A 16,320-nucleotide genomic window follows, 5' to 3' on the forward strand; every position below is an offset into this window, starting at 1 on the left:
CACCAAAAATAAGGACCAAGAGATCCCTTTGTTCTCTTGCCATTTTGCAAGGAGTAGTAATAAGAGTTATAAAAAGATAAACTATTAGGTAATGTTCATTTTCAGCCTTGAGGCTAACACCTACACCATAGGTTATTAAGATCCAGCTCTAGCAATCTTGGGCATATACCCAAAAGGTACTCAGTCATACCAAATGGACAGCTGCTCAACTCTGTTCACAGCAGTCTTATGTGTAATAGCCGGAACCTGAAGACAACCTAGATGCCCCACAAATGAAGAATGAATAAAGAAAACGTGGTTCATTGACACAGCGGAGCATTTCTTAGCTGCAGAAAACCAATGCCATAATGAAATTTGCAGGCAAATGGATGAAACTAGAAAAGAATTATTCTGAATGAGGTAACCCATATCAGAAAGAAAAAAAAAACATGCTATGTATCCACTCAAAAGTGGATATTAGCTATAAGACAAAGGCTAACCAGACTGTAGTCCACAGCCACAGAGAGGCTAAGTAACAAGGAGGGCTTACAGAGACGCACGGATTTCGCTCTGTAGGGATAAGAGATCTCCTAGGCAATCTGAGGGTGGTGGAGTATGAGAACATGAGTGATCAGGATGGGCAGGTTGGGGTAGGATGGAAGGGAAGTGTAATGAAAGAGATATCTTGATGGGTGGTCACATTTGGGTTAGGGAGAAATCTGATGCCCAGGAAACTCAGGAATCCACAAGGATGACCCCAGCTAAAACCAGCAATAGTGGAGAGGGTGCCTGAACTGGCCATCCAAGGAGAAGTGGATGGGGGGGGGGAGAGGCATCAGAGAGGGGGAGGGAACAGGAAGAGAGAAGGGAGGGTGCTGCTGCCAAAGCAGCCTGAATAGCCAAGACTGGCGGGGAGGGGGAGGCGGGATTGAGACAGTAGGCTTCTTCTCAGGTGGAAGAACAGCAACCTTTATTTTGCCCAGCAACCTTTTATACCTCTACTCCTTTTGCGGAGACCCCTCAGCCAGAAAGAACACAAACATCCTTGTCAATTACAGACCACAAGGAAGTTCCCCTGCTAGTCAGAGGGAGTGAGGGCAGCTGGAAAGGAGGGAAAACTGATCAGGAGGGGAAACTGATCAGGATGTAAAATAAATGAAAATTTTTAATTAAGATGGAGGGTGGCTTAGAGTCAAACTGGCAGAAGACACAAACGACACAAACCCACACTCCAACATCTCAGTGAACAACAAGCAGTATAAACACAGAAGAATCCAGAACAGACTCGCAACTGCTGGCAAAACAAAGACAAACCCTTGAAGTAAGCAGAATTTCAAGATGGCTCCTCAAGAATCCCAGTTACTGGGAGACTCATACAGTCTAGTCAAAGAACAATCTTGGTCCTCGGTGAAGAAATTTTGTAGGTGGAATGAATTTTTCAAACACGGGCCTTCAGAAAAAGTGACTAGATGGGTTAGCTTAACCAATCACCTGATCCCTTAAACCAAGAAGTTTTCTCCACTTGGACACGTGAGACAAGCCTGAGAGGGGAAAGAGGGAGGCCGTGTGAGAGGCTCTCAGTTGCCCCTTGAAGTAGAAAAGGTCACATGACAGCCTTTAAAAGAGAGAAAGCTGTTCCCAATCAAACAACTGAAAGACACAAAACAAAACAAAGTTAAGTCAGGCAGGTGGGTGTAGCTGAACTCTCAAGAACAGGGAGTCCAAGGGAAGAATCCTGAGTTCACAGTGAACCTGAGCAGCATCCCCAGGGCAATCTGACTATGGGGCAAGACCTTTCCCCAAAATGTAAATGAGGCAAGGAGGAAGGAAGGGACAGAGGGAGATGGGGGAGGGAGGGCAGAAGGAGGGAGAAGAAGGCAGGAGGGCAAAGAGGAAGACAGAGGAGGGGGAGGAGAGGGAAATAGGAAATGTCCTTAGACAGGAAGAAGCATTAGATCTATGGCCATAGAAAACTACAGTATAACATCCAAAGATCCGCACCTACCAGCCTACTTCTGCTAGCTGGCTTCTATTGCTACTAGCAATACTGGAGTGATGTTCTTGGGGATTTGAGCATTTTCAGGCTAGGCTGAAACTGCAGGGCTCTCAGTTTTCAAGAGAGGTTAGGAGGGCATCCCAGCTGCTAATGTAAATTCTGGCAGTGCCCAGGAATTTTCCTGCAGTTTCCATTGCCCCTGATGGATAAACCAAGTGAAGCGGGCACCAGGCTATCAGGGGGCAGACAGTTCCTTTCAATACCAACAAATGATGTGTGTGGGGGAGGAGAGTAGGGGGTGGGGGGCAGAAAGTCAGATCTCCCTCCTCTCTCACTGTCTTTCCTCTAACGTATGATTCTGGGGTGTTTGTCTAAAATCAAGGGGATGGAATCACATGGACTTATTTTCATGGCTTCAATTCCAAAACTTTGAATACTTTTATCTACATGTCTGTTTTTTAAGACTGTTTCATGCTTGTTTCAATTGTATGGCTCTGCATTATACAGAATGTAGCATGGGGATTCATTGAGGAGTATTCTTTTTCCTAGGATTGATTTAGCTATGCAGGGTCTTTTGTGCTTCCTAAGAATTTAACATTGGTTTTATCTGTGTCAGTGAAGAAGGACACTCAGTTTTAAGAGACTGGGCTGAATCTATACATTCAATGATTTGCTTTGAATATTGGATGTTTGCTTTTGCTTTTGTATAATGGACATTTTCTCAGTACTTATTATTGATATTCTTAGCCATGTTTGGCTTTTCTTTAGTTTCTCAGTTTCTTTAAAGTTTGATCTTTTTGTTGTAGAAGTCTCTCCCTTCCACTATTAAGTGAATCACAAGGTTATTATTTTCTCAAAGTATTGATGATGAGATTATTTCACGGATTTATTTCTCAAAATGATTGCCAGTTGTATAGGGCAAGACCACTGATTTTTTATTTTAATTTTGACTCCTTCCTTGTAATTGTATTTACTGTTCCGTTCTTTGTGTTTTCTGGCAGAGCATTGAGCTCCCTTACATGTCAAATCATGATCATGTCCCCTGCAAATAAGGAGACTTTGACTTCTCATTACTACTCATATCTCTTTTATTTGTTTATCTTGTTATTTACCTATTCTCTCTATATATCTTTTTAAATGTCTCTTTATACATCCTTTATTATGTTCAGATATATTTCTTCCTGTTTGAAGAATTTTATCATGAAGGGTGTTGGGTTTTTTTTTGTCAAAATCTATTTTTATATCTATTAAGAAAATCCTATGATCTGGGCAGTAGTGGTGCATGCTTTTAATTCCAGCCCTTGGGAGGCAGAAACAGGCTGATCTCTGTGAGTTCAAGGCTGATACATAGAGAAACCCTGTTTCAAACAAACAAACAAACAAACAAAACCAACCAAACCAACCAACAGAAAAACAAAGAGAGAGAGAGAGAAATGAAAAATAAAATCCTATGATTTCTTCCTTTCTTCCTTTGAGTTCATTTATACTTTTTACAATATAAATTGATTTATGTATGTTGAACCACACCTTCACCTCTACAATAAAACCCACTTGTGGTGAGCAAACAATTTCATGTGATTTTGAATTTGGTTTACACATTTTTTGTAAATATTTAATCATGAACATTAGTTTGTCATTTTCATTTTTCATGGAATCCTTAACTGGTTTCGGTAGCAGGACAACACCAGTGTGCTAACTTTGTGTTCCCAGAGACACCTTGGAAGAAGAAACAGAAACTGAGGAATGGGTTCCATCACATTGGCCTGTGACTGTATCTGTGAGACGTTATCTTAATGAATGATTGGGGGAGGGCAGACTAGCATGGACCATCCTATCCCTGGGCAAGTGGTCCTGGGTTCTGTAAGAAAACAAGATAAACTGTTCCCAGTAAGCAGTATTCCTCCATGGTCTCTCATTCCATTCCATCTGCTCGTTCCTGTCTAAAGTACTTTGTCTGGCTTCTCTCAGTGATCTCTCTCACACACGCACGCACACACACACACACACACACACACACACACATTCACACATGCACACACGTACACTCACGGCACACACCTACACATGCGCATGTGCACAAACACACAGGTAGGTTGTTTTTGTTTAAGGTTTTTTTTCCCCCCCATAGTAACAGGAAACAAACTTGGTCAGAAATTGATACCCGTGAGTGATAACCCGTGAGTATTATTTGGGGGAAGAATTTTGGTTTATTTTAGGGTCCTGGGATAAGAACTACCATTGTCTGCTCAGGGATTAATATCTGTTATGACAGTTAAGGAGATAAGAGTGTTGATGGAGGTCCAGATGGAGGAGGCCTGACCTGTGAAGTTTCTGAGCCAAGCAACTAGCATATCCGAGTCAGTTATGTGATATTTCCATTAGTAATCTGTGAAAGTGAAAGCTTTCCTTTATTAGATTATTGGTGCTGGATGTCTGGGGTAGAAAGTAATTGGCAATGCTTAATGAGGTGGCACACGCCTTTAATCCCAGTAGAAGGCAGAAGCAGGAGGATCTCTGTGAGTTCAAGGCCGGCCTGGTCTATAAAGCTAGTTCCAGGACAGGTAGGGCTGTTATACAGAGAAACCCTGGGAGGGGGAGAGAGAGCGAGAGCGAGAGCGAGAGCGAGAGAGCGAGAGCGAGAGCGAGAGAGCGAGAGCGAGAGCGAGAGAGAGCGAGAGAGAGCGAGAGCGAGAGAGAGAGAGAGAGAGAGAGAACGAGAGAGAGAGAGAGCGAGAGAGAGAGAGAGAGAGAGAGAACGAGAGAGAGAGAGAGCGAGAGAAGCAGCAGCATGGTGAAATTTTCTGGGACCAAACAAGCTGATTTGTTCCAGTGAGGAGCAGAGTGTACTTCAAGCTGCCAACAGAACTTGTCAAATACTGTGTAGTGCAGAACTCTGTCACGTGGTACTTTTGGAATGCATGAGAGCTGTGGAGAGCTGCTGAGGCTTAGCACTGTGTGGCAGGTTCAGAGCTTCCCTGCAGAGGCCAGGCCAGGCCTTGGATGAGGATGAAGCTTCAGTTGCAGTGGAGACCACAAGACGCTGGAAATTTCAGGATCAAAAAGTAGTTAGTTATCCTCATAACAATCATTCCACTATTGCACTGGGAAGCATATCTTGTTAGACCGCTGATGGCTGTAGCTCATAAATTTCTTTCCAGTGTATCTAGCCCTCAACACCGAAGCTTGTAGATCAGTACAAACTTCGTTTCTTTATGCCCTATGTCTCAAATGTCTTCAGCAGTTGAGTTTCACCATCAGATTCTGGAGTGTATCCCAGAGAAATTGCAATAGCCTTTAAGGTTTGGGAGTGAGCTATAGAACCCACTGACTACCACCTTGGATAGGGTCCTCCCTTACTTGACACTGATTCTTTTCATTGATAGAAGATGCTGTCTGAAAGAAGCTGTGCTCCCTGATACACAACACACAACAACTCTTTAAAACTTAAATTGTTTCCATATATATGTATACCTATATATATATATAGATATATGTATACCTACGCAATATGTATAATATATATATACATATATATATGTATATATATATATATATTACGGACATGTAAAATAGTAGATTTCTATGAGACTTAAAAGGTTTTGCTTGTTATTCTTCCTCCTCCTCATACCCGCTCCTTATTCTGCCCTTCCATTCTTCACCCCATACTCCTTCCTATTTCATTTTTCTCCTCTCACCCTTTGTACCATCTGTTTTCTTGAAATCCTCCCATGACCTTACCAGTTTTCTGATTTCTTTGTGTACTCCAGCTAAACACATTCATCTAAGAACTCAAGGATAACATGCACACATGAGGGCAGGCATGCAGAAGCTATATTTCTGGGCCCAAGTAACCTCACTCAGAACCATTATTTCCATATCCGTCCATTTACATGTGACTTTCATAATTTCATTTTTCTTTAAATGGAGTGATATTCCTTTGTGTATATTTTACTATCTGTTCATCAGTTATTGCATGTCTAGGCTGTTTTTATTTTATTTTTTGTATTGAGAACAGAACAGTAATGAAAATGGAATAGCATATTTGGGTAGGATATAGAGTCCTTTAAAGGTATCTCCAGGAGTGGTTTAAATGGATCATATGGTAGCTATATTTTAGTTTTTGAGGAAACTTCATGCTGATTTCTGGTGGTTGTACTGGCTCAAACAGTCAATAAGTATTTTTCTTTCTCCATTCCCATGCTAGCATTTCTTTTGAGTTGTTTTGATCTGATAGAAGAAAAAGTGGAGAATATTCTTACTCTCATTACCACAGGAAGAGGTTGTCTAAATAGTATACCAGTAGCACAGGCACTAAAACCAACAATTAAAAATAGAACTTCATGCCATGTGCTGGTGGGTGGTGGCAGAGACAGGCAGATCTCTGTGAGTTCAAGGACAGCCTGGTCTACAAGAGCTAGTTCCAGGACAGGCTCCAAAGCTATAGAGAAACTATCTTGAGAGACCAAAAAACCAACTAACTAACTAACTAAATAAATAAAGAAAGAAAGAAATAAATGGAGCTTTATGAAACTGAAAAGCTTTTCTATGGCAAAGGGCACCATTATGTGAACAAAATGACAGCCTACAGAATTGGAAAAGACCTTTACCAATTACACATCTTATAGAGTGTTAATATCCAAAATATATAAAGAACTGAAAATGACATTAAGAAGGCAAATAATCCAAAACTCCAATTAAAAATTGAATACAATTTTGTGTCCAAAACTGCCTTTCAAATAGAAAGAAATGGACTACAGACCTCAGATGAACGTTTGTCTTCTGTTCTGTGGAGCCCCATTTTGATTCCAGTCTCCCATTTTACCCAAATCACCAGAAAAAGGGACCAAGTCTGGGGATGTTTCTTTAAAGTATCCATTTATAAACAAACCTACATTACTCCTCATGGGGAAGTGTTTGGACTCTAAGAGATAAGAACAGTTCGTGTTTGTTAAGTACTTTCTTGGCTGACAAACCTCTCCGCCAATGCAAATAATCCCAATCAGACCAAGTTAAAAGATATCCAGGTTTAATAAATGGCAATACTCCCTCCTGGGGGATCCTGGGAAAACAGAGAGGGGAAGAGGAAAGGAGGAGACCACGGGGAACTGGGAAACCATGTGCTCATTCTCTGGGGGCAGTTTAAATAGCCTGTGGGAGTGGTCTTGACCTTCCCTGGGGAGGGGTTACCATTTGGCGGGCTTTCTTAACCCTCTCTGGGGATGGGTCACCATTTGGCAGGCTTTCTCAAAGGTGGGGTTTGGACTGAGGCAAATCTCAGGGGAGGGAGCTTATGCCAGGAGACGGGGTGAAGCTGCCAGCTAAATATTCCAGACACTTTGTATAAAGGGGGGCCAGGGAGCTGAGGTGACACTTCCAACCAAACATTCCTGACTTTCTTTGGATAAAGGGGCTCCAGCTCAAGTCTGGCTACTTCCTTTGGGCATGGGGCGAGGTGGGAGAGGTGAGAAGTAGACATTGGTGGACTCACGCTCAGCGAGAGGTGTGGCTGGAGAGGCGTCCAGTTTACTGTCATCTTGGAGACATTAGGCATGTGTTTCTTGAGGGATATGAGAAGGCAGGTGCCTAGGAGAAAAACATATATTGTTATTATTGGTGCTATAACTGGGGCTAGCCATGGGAAGTCATTAACTGCCAGAAAGAATGGGACAGAGAAGTGCCCTGGTTGTACAGGTGAGGCTTTATAAGTGAGACACAAGAGCAGATATGCCCTTTTAAAACCAGAGTTTAGTTGGTTGGTGTCCTTTTGAGTTAATGGTGAAATCCCGGGAGCTGGTGCAGGTGTTGGCATTGTCTGGAGAGTGCTCTGTAAATTGGTCTTGGCCCAGACAGCAGGAGTGACCTGTAAAATATGCTTGAAAATGGGTGGGGTTAAAATATGCTCTGGACATTTTTAGTTTTTTGCCAGACCAGTTTTTTTTGATAAAGCAGCAGGACATTATTTTTTTTTTTTTTTGGAACCTGCAGGTATTTGTAAGACAACTGGAACAGAAACATTCTAGAACTTTGGATCATTTAAGATATACCTAAAACCTGTTCATCCTAAACCATGAAATCTGTGAAAGAGGCACACCTGTCTATAATTTTAATAGGAAAATTAACAAATTAGATAATGAGCTACCAGTACCTTAAGTCATCAAATACTATTAGACAGATCTAAGAGGATAAATGAGCAGAAATGAGAGAGCTTTTTTTATATACACAGGCAATTCCAAGTCTCTCCTTAGTCCTTAGAAGCAGTGCTTGCCATTAGCTGCAAAGTACAAGAGGCCTAAAGATTTTTCTGTGGGAGGAAGATTTAGTCTACCTCTCTTGGCAGGAAGAGACAATCGATCTTCTGGGTAGCATCCAGGAAGCAGAAGAGGTAGAGGGCCACTTTTTGCTGTGCGGGTGGCTTTGCCATACCCAAAGGCAAGCCTTGATTTGGAAGATCTTTTGCAACCATGCATCTTTTTGAAGGAGCTATAGGATGCTGTGGGAGCTGGCGTGTCTCTGTGCTAAAGGCTTTTTTTTTGTTAAATGTCATAAGCTCAGATCTGTAAAGGCACTTGAGAATTTGGGTACCTGTTAGTTATATGTAAACTAGACATATAAGCTAAATTTAGACATGTACTTTACCCAGTTAGCTACAGCTTACCAATGATAGTAAATGTAAGAAGATTAAAAAAATATTTTAATAAGTCAAAGAATACTAACACATGTGGGTACTCTTATCCAAGATGGTGGTGAGGTCAAAATGAAGGTTACCCACATGTTTGAATTTTTCCCAGAGCTGTTGTAATCTGGAGTTATAAGCCATATGGATCTTAAAACACACACACACACACAGACATAAAACAAACATACTGTGGCAATGGACACACATACACACATAGACATGAAATGTGCATACTATGGCCACATTATTTTAACAGACAAACTTATTTTAAGAACCTGTGTCAGCTGACCAACTTAAAAATCCCAGCGTAGGTAGGCGGCAGAAGTCGGGGAAGTACACAGGTGCTCCCATTAAGGACCAGATTAGCAGATGCTGTAAGAGGGAACAGAAAAAGGACAGAAGAACTATACAGCTTTAAAGTGGAAAGATGGGGGGAGACACAGATCCAGATCCATTGTAGAGAACAAACAGGGAGAGACCAGAGAAGCCAGGAGGAGAGTGAGGAATGGGAGCGGGGGCAGAAGTACCACATCTAGGAACCATGGGCTTTTGGAGTCTTGTTTATTTTTATGTTAGATGTTAGCCCCAATTTAAAAGAATTTTTGTAAAAAATCAGCCCAAGGGCATTTAGAGGATCTGGCATCCAATGCAAGAGCCCATTTTAGAAGTCTATGCCAAATAGACTTGGGACTCAAGCCTGTCACAATGCATCCACTGTGATAGGGCTCCTGAGTCAAAAACAGGGTGGGGGATCATGAGAAATGAGTGGGCAGACTTCTCTGTCCACTCAGTCCCATCTCAGCGAAAACAGTCTCACTGCTTGCATTGGGCGCCTGGCACGGACCGTGACTAACACAGGAAAGCCCGAAAATTGACAAACATAAATAAACTTAAATGGGTCCTGGGTCCTACAGGCATGTACTCGAAAAAGGGGGACTCACCGAGACCTAGCCGATCTTAGCCTGGCAGAGAGCAGAGAGCATGGGCAAGAAGGGCATTTTCCATCTAGCCCTGGGCCAGTGGGAAAAACTACCCCCTCCCCCTCACCTGTGGGTTCTCCAAATGTTAAGTGTTTTCTGACCAACAAATCTCTTCATCGATGCAAATAATCCCAATCAGACCAAATCAGACCGAATTAAAAGATACCCAGGTTTAACGGATGCCAGTGCTCCAGGGTGGGGGAAGAAAACCAAAACGACTACTGGAAAGGAAAGAGGGGAGACCACGTGTTTATTCTCTGAGGGCCAGTTTAAATAGCCTGTGGGAGTGGTCTTAACCTTCCCTGGGTAGAGGTTACCATTTGGCGGGCTTTCTTGGAGGTGGAGTTTGGACTGAGGCAACTCCCAGGAGAGAGAGCTTTTGCCAGGAGCCAGGGTGAAGCTCCCAGTTTAATACTCCAGACTTTTTGTCTTTGGTGCCAGGGAGCTGAGGTGACGCTTCCAACCAAACAGCATCTCCTTTCCCATCATGGACCTACTTCCATAGAACTGGCTTAGTAGCCATGCACTTCTCTAGTTCTGTTTAGCACAGACAGTTTTTCTTTCTCTCCCAGTTCTGGTAGCTTTGCTAGAGACCTAGAGACAGTATCAGAGTTGGCAGTCCTGTCTGCCAGATGGAATATGTCATTCCAGATTCCTTGATCCTTACTTTCCCATGAGAAGTCTGCTCTTCTGCTGGGTTTTATTCTACAACCAAGTTGCCACTTTTGTCCTGTTTGTTCTATGGCTTGCTCTGTGTACTTAGTGTTCTCATTGTAATGTGATGTAGAGAGGTTCTTGTCCCCTCAGGATCAGTTCACACTTGTTAAACCAGGTTTGTGAGTAGACTGTACAGGATCCCAACAGGCTGCCTCTGGGGTTGTTTTCTGCCTGAACTCAGCAGGGGTCAGGCTTCCCTCATGAATATCTGAGCCATTCAGATACTGTTGTGCCCCGATTCCAGGATATCCTCTTCCTTGCAGTACTAATTCTCCATGCGTTGGTTAAATTGGATTCTGGGTACAGATTTCAATGTCTGCAGTCCTGACCTGGCCAGACCCGTATCTAGAGAAGATGGGGAATTCTTTCCTTTCCTGCTGTTGGTGTTCTCAGTTGGAGATTTTCCGCTGAATTTGAGTCTGTCATTCGCCTTATAAATGTCATGCTTAGTATTTTCCTATTTTGTCTCTCATGTCTGCTGATTACCGTGAGTGTACGTGGCTTTTTTCTAGGCCTCTCATCTTTTCTTAGTGACACTCAGCAGATAGGTTTATTTCACATTTGTGCCTGTGTAGGGAAGTGCCATTTCTCCCTACTGGCCATCTTCTCTCACACTGGCAGGTCTTACACCTCTTATTTACTTTACCTTTAGTAACACGTTGAATAGCCCTGGACAGAATGGATATTGCAAGGTCACTTGGAGAAATAAAAGCTTAGCAAACACAGGTCAGAAAGCACCCCACTAGAAATGACTTTTTTTTTTTAAGTTAGAAAATAGAAAAGTGTAACTATTGTTAATGGAATAATCAAAAAAAAAAATGAACAATCGTACCATTATCTTAACAAAGTGTTATTGTATATGTGCTAGGTGGTTTGTGTCAGCTTGACACTAAATTCGTCTGGGAGGTGGGAACCTCAGTTAAGGTGTTGCTTCCCTCAGATTATCCCGTGAGCAAGTCTGTGGAGGTCTTTCCTTGTTTAATGATAGAGGTAGGATGATGACTCAGACCACTGTTAGCAGTGCCAGGACTGAGCAGACGGTTGTGATTGTTAAAGAAAACACACCGAATAAGCCATGGAATGTAATCCAGTAAGCAGCTCTCTCTCTTCCATGGCTCCCACTTCCGTTTCTGCTGGAGTCTTCCCATCTTCCTCTTTATCTCTCCAGCACCTCCCTTGTTCATTCATCTCTGCTCTAATTATGACCCTTTCATTCTGGAATTATTGTGATATACTCAGTAATATATGTTTATGTATTTCAATCAGTGTTGCCCTCATTTGCATTTGCGTAGGGCTGATTATTTAAGACTGGGGGCTCCTCTGAGAAAACAATGACTGCTTTTTTTCATCCTTGCATAGCTTCACCATGGTGTATCATTTTAATATTTGATAACATTTTGCTTCATATTACTTTGTTTGGACATTTTTTGGGGGTCTTACTGCTTGTATGTTACAGTTTCTGGTTTTGTTTTGTATGGGTTTTTTTTGTTGTTGTTTTTTGAGACAGGGTTTCTCTGTAGCTTTGGAGGCTGTCCTGGAACTAGCTCTGTAGACCAGGCTGGCCTCGAACTCACAGAGATCTGCCTGCCTCTGCCTTCCGAGTGCTGGGATTAAAGGCGTGTGCCACCATTGCCCGGTGGTTTTTTAGTTTTGTGTGTGTGTGTGTTTTCTTGTACTTTCTCTTTGCTAATTTTCTTTATTCTTTTTTTTTTTTTTTAAATCTGGTTTGTTTGCTTTTTTGTTTGCCTGCTTGTTTTCTAGACAGGTGGGGAGGATCTGGGAGAAGTTTGGAGAAGGAAACAGTAATCAGAAAACATTGTGTGAAAAAACGTTATTGTCATTAAAAAAAGAAAAGAAAAAAGATTTGATAACATTGTATTGCATATCTATTAGGCTTTATGATATATAAATTGGATTTCCACTGGCTGAATTTCACAGATAAGTGCAGAATATTATTTCCAAATTTATTGTGAAAATTTTAATGTACATAGTTTCTGGGGATTATATGAATATATTTAGTGTTAGAAATTCATGCAACTAAACTCATAGGAAAAGCCAATGTATTTCTTCTTCTGAGATAGCTTTCACAAGCCAAATTTAAAATTAAAAAAATCAAATACTAGAATATATTTCAAAGTGGATTAGCAGCTGAAAGTATAGTATAAAACATTATTAGAAAACTGAAACATAAAAAAATTTAAGAATGATTTTAAGTTAAATCCTATGTAAGGAATCTTACATGTAATAAAACAGATTTTTGTAAATTGCATTCGGGATTAGCTGTTAATCAGTGCAAAGTGAACCATACTTGTAATTTCATAGCAAAAAATTAAGAATTCCAATTATAAATTTAATTTACAATATGCTCGATGGAGGGTGGCAGAGGGGGACAGAGAGAGACAAAGATGGAGTAAGAGAGATGAAGAGATTATCTAAAACTATTAACACGGTGTTTAAGCCCACCTGCACTTAAATTAAGAAATATTGCAGGTATAGAATACTAACTTTTGTTAAGATGATACTGTAATTTCATTCAATGAGCAATTCCATTTCTTGACTACTATCACATTCCACAAATTCCACGCAATACAGCAAACAGTATCAACAGTCACGTGCCCGTGGTTACATAAGATTTTATTGAGAATCTGTGTGGCTATCAGTATAGAATGTTTATACGTTCACACATAAACTTACTCTGAAATTCTTAACTAGGGAGAAAATATATAATTATAAAAGTTATCAGCTATGAAAGTATGCTTTAAATAGTAAAAGCTAAGAGGCACTCTTGAACTGTAATCTTGCTTACATTGAAAGTTGTGAAAGGTATACTATAGCCAGGTAATGCGATTAAATTTAGCAATTCTTATGACCCCAAGCTGACATAAAAGTTTGCAAGACAAAATAATCTATCCCCACATGTAAATAACAGTACAATTTTCACATATTAACCTTACTCCATTTCATTCATTAGAATATCTGTTGCTTGTCTTTGGATTCACCTTCTTATTTAGCTTCTCTTGGAACATGAATTATAAGCTCAATGTCCTTTATTTATGGCTAGAAACCAAATATGAGTGAGTACATCCCATGTTCCTCTTTTTGGCTCTGGCTTACCTCACTCAGGATAGTGTTTTCTATTTCCATCCATTTGTATGCAAAATTCAAGAAGTCCTTGTTTTTTACTGCTGAGTAGTACTCTAATATGTATATATTCCATACTTTCTTCATCCATTCTTCCATTGAAGGGCGTCTAGGTTGTTTCCAGGTTCTGGCTATTACAAACAATGAACTTTGTGGGAGCCTAGGCAGTTTGGATGCTCACCTTGCTAGACCTGGATAGAGGTGGGCGGTCCTTTGGCTTCCCACAGGTCAGGGAACCCTGATGCTCTTCTAGCAAATGAGGGAGGGGGACTTGATCGGGGGAGGGGGAGGGAAATGGGAGGCGGTGGCGGGGAGGAGGCAGAAATCCTTAATAAATAAATAAATTTAAACAAAAAAAAAGAATATCTGTTGCTTCTAGAAAATATGACTACTTCATACCTATATTTGTCTATATTATTTGTCATAACTATGCAATAGCATAGGCATAATTATCTTTATTTTAAAATCAAAGGTTAGAAGATTAAATTTTTATACATATTTTTATAAATAACTTTCCCAAGAAAAGCAGTAGCTATTAAAACTTTAATTAAAACCATCTTTGACTTACTCTCATTCCATAAGTTTTTTCCCTTACACTCAAAGACATAACAGCTTCAATAAGATTACTTTAGATTGTACCTATTAAATGATCTCTGTAACAGGGCCCTTGAGCTTAGTACACCTGAGACAGTACAATTGAGTCCACGATGGAAATGCCATTCAGGCTGTCAAACCCAGCATGTAGACAGAACCACCTTCCAAAACTAAAACAAAGGTCTAATCTAGCAAGGTCCATATAGTTCTGGGAAAGCCTCTAAACATACTGACCTTGCTTGTTAGCCTCTGTAGCTCTGCTTCTGGCTAACTGTTCTTGTTAACTGAAGTATGTTAACCCAGAACATGGTTTTTGTGCTTAAAGGCTCATCCTGAGAAAGGCTCCATGCTGCACTGGAACCCTGAACACCCAGTGCACTCACCAATCGGCTAATAAAGACATTCTATTGTTTTAGGCCCATGTCTAGGTATTCTTCTCTGGTGAATAACCCACAACCATGTGATGCTGGTGCATAGCATATATTCAGAAACTCTTATCCAGTCTATTCATGTATTTACCTAATGCCCTGCTCCTGGGTGTAAGGGAAAGGATCATGCTATGAATGTTAGCAATTCATGGAGTCTTCCTCTAAGGTCTCAATTAAGTCAAGTGCCTACAATTGAAGTTTTGCAGCATTTATGATCCCGTTTTCTCATTTGAATTGATATGAACAAATGACAATACAGGCAGATTCTATCACTAGGGATAGTTAGTCCACATGGGTTTTATCATATATTACAGAGCCCTGGAAATGAATCACTGAGTTAGTTCCCTCTAATCCACTGCTTACTTCTCGGAAAGCAAATTAATAAACAGACTTGAACTGCTATTCTGATTGCCTAGGCTTATGTTTGGCTTTTCCCTTGTCAGTGAGTTGTAGTACAAACCTAAATGCCAGATAAAAACCATGCTCGTTGTTAAAGGAAAAAAAGTATAATTTAAGTACCAATTGAATATAAACTAAAATGAGGCTTCTTCACTTATTTTATATCTGTGCCATGCTCTATCAATAAAAATATTGATATTTTTATTCATTTTCTCTTTAAAGATTTCTATCACACTCATAAAGGTTTTTTCCTTGGTCTTTTTCTTGTGCTTCAGCTATGTTGGCATATTCAGGGCCTACTCTGGTAGAATAGTTGAGCTCTAGTGGGTACATATTGTTTTGGATGTTGTTGTTTGTTTATTTACACTGGTACCTAGGTATCTGGGTTTGGGATGATTATAGGTTTAGGTGCTCATTTCTGAATTTGTCTTTATTGAGTTGTTGGCTTTGTTCCTTTGTTTCTGTTTCCTCTCTGGATTTTCAGCGTGTGATGGCTGGTTTTTGCCTGTTTCCTGGCCTGTTCAGATAATGTGTTCACAAGCAATGCCCGTTGTTCTTGGAATCTGGGTAACTGAGATGAAATGGAGGAAGGAAAGTTGGAGAAAAAAGTCTTTATGATTGATTGGGGATGGGATCAAAAAGGAAAGGGAGACCACAGCAGGTTTCCCACTACAGAGCTGAAGATGAGATAGGGGGATTGGATTTTAGGAGCGGCATAGGTCTGTCTTCAGCCTGCTTGTTGCGCTGGGATTTGTGACCCATGAGTTATCAGGGGGTGCCTGCTGGAATTGGAGTCGGGGACACAGTGACAAGTAGACAGAATTTAGGAGGGGATGGTCTGTGGAACCCCAGGAGATGTGGGTAGGGAGAGAGACGGGTGCATCTGGTTTTCTGTCACAGTACTCATGACGTGACTGTGGGACTGGATCTGGGGAATACAGGGTAAGACAGGAAAAGTTCTGAGTGCAATCCATCTGGTTTTCTGGCAGATGTGGTCTGTGGTTTAGCAGGATATGCCTTCTGGATTTGCTGGCTGGGATACAGCAAGGACTGGGAGAAGGGAGGTTAGGAGGGGATGATCTGCGGGAGCCACAGAAGAAATGGGCCACAGGGAGCTAAGGCTACTGCTGCTGTTCAGTTGCAGTGCTAGGGAGGAGACCAAGGGATTGGTCTTGGGGAACAGAGTGCCAAAGATCTTTTGAAGTGCGGCTAAATCCAGAGTCATCAGAGCTCTGTAAATGTTCTCACCTTATCTTTCACCATGTAGACCTCCCACAGAGAAGATTTTCGTTCACTCACTACCCCTTCCTGTTCTATTGTGATGGAGGAAGGTCATTGGTTAATTAAATAAAGAAGCTGCTTGCCCTGATAGGTTAAAACATAGGTGGGAGGAGTAAACAGAACAGAATG

Source organism: Microtus ochrogaster, chromosome 1 (genome assembly GCF_000317375.1).
Source record: "Microtus ochrogaster isolate Prairie Vole_2 chromosome 1, MicOch1.0, whole genome shotgun sequence".
In the NCBI taxonomy this organism is placed as follows: Eukaryota; Metazoa; Chordata; class Mammalia; order Rodentia; family Cricetidae; genus Microtus; species Microtus ochrogaster.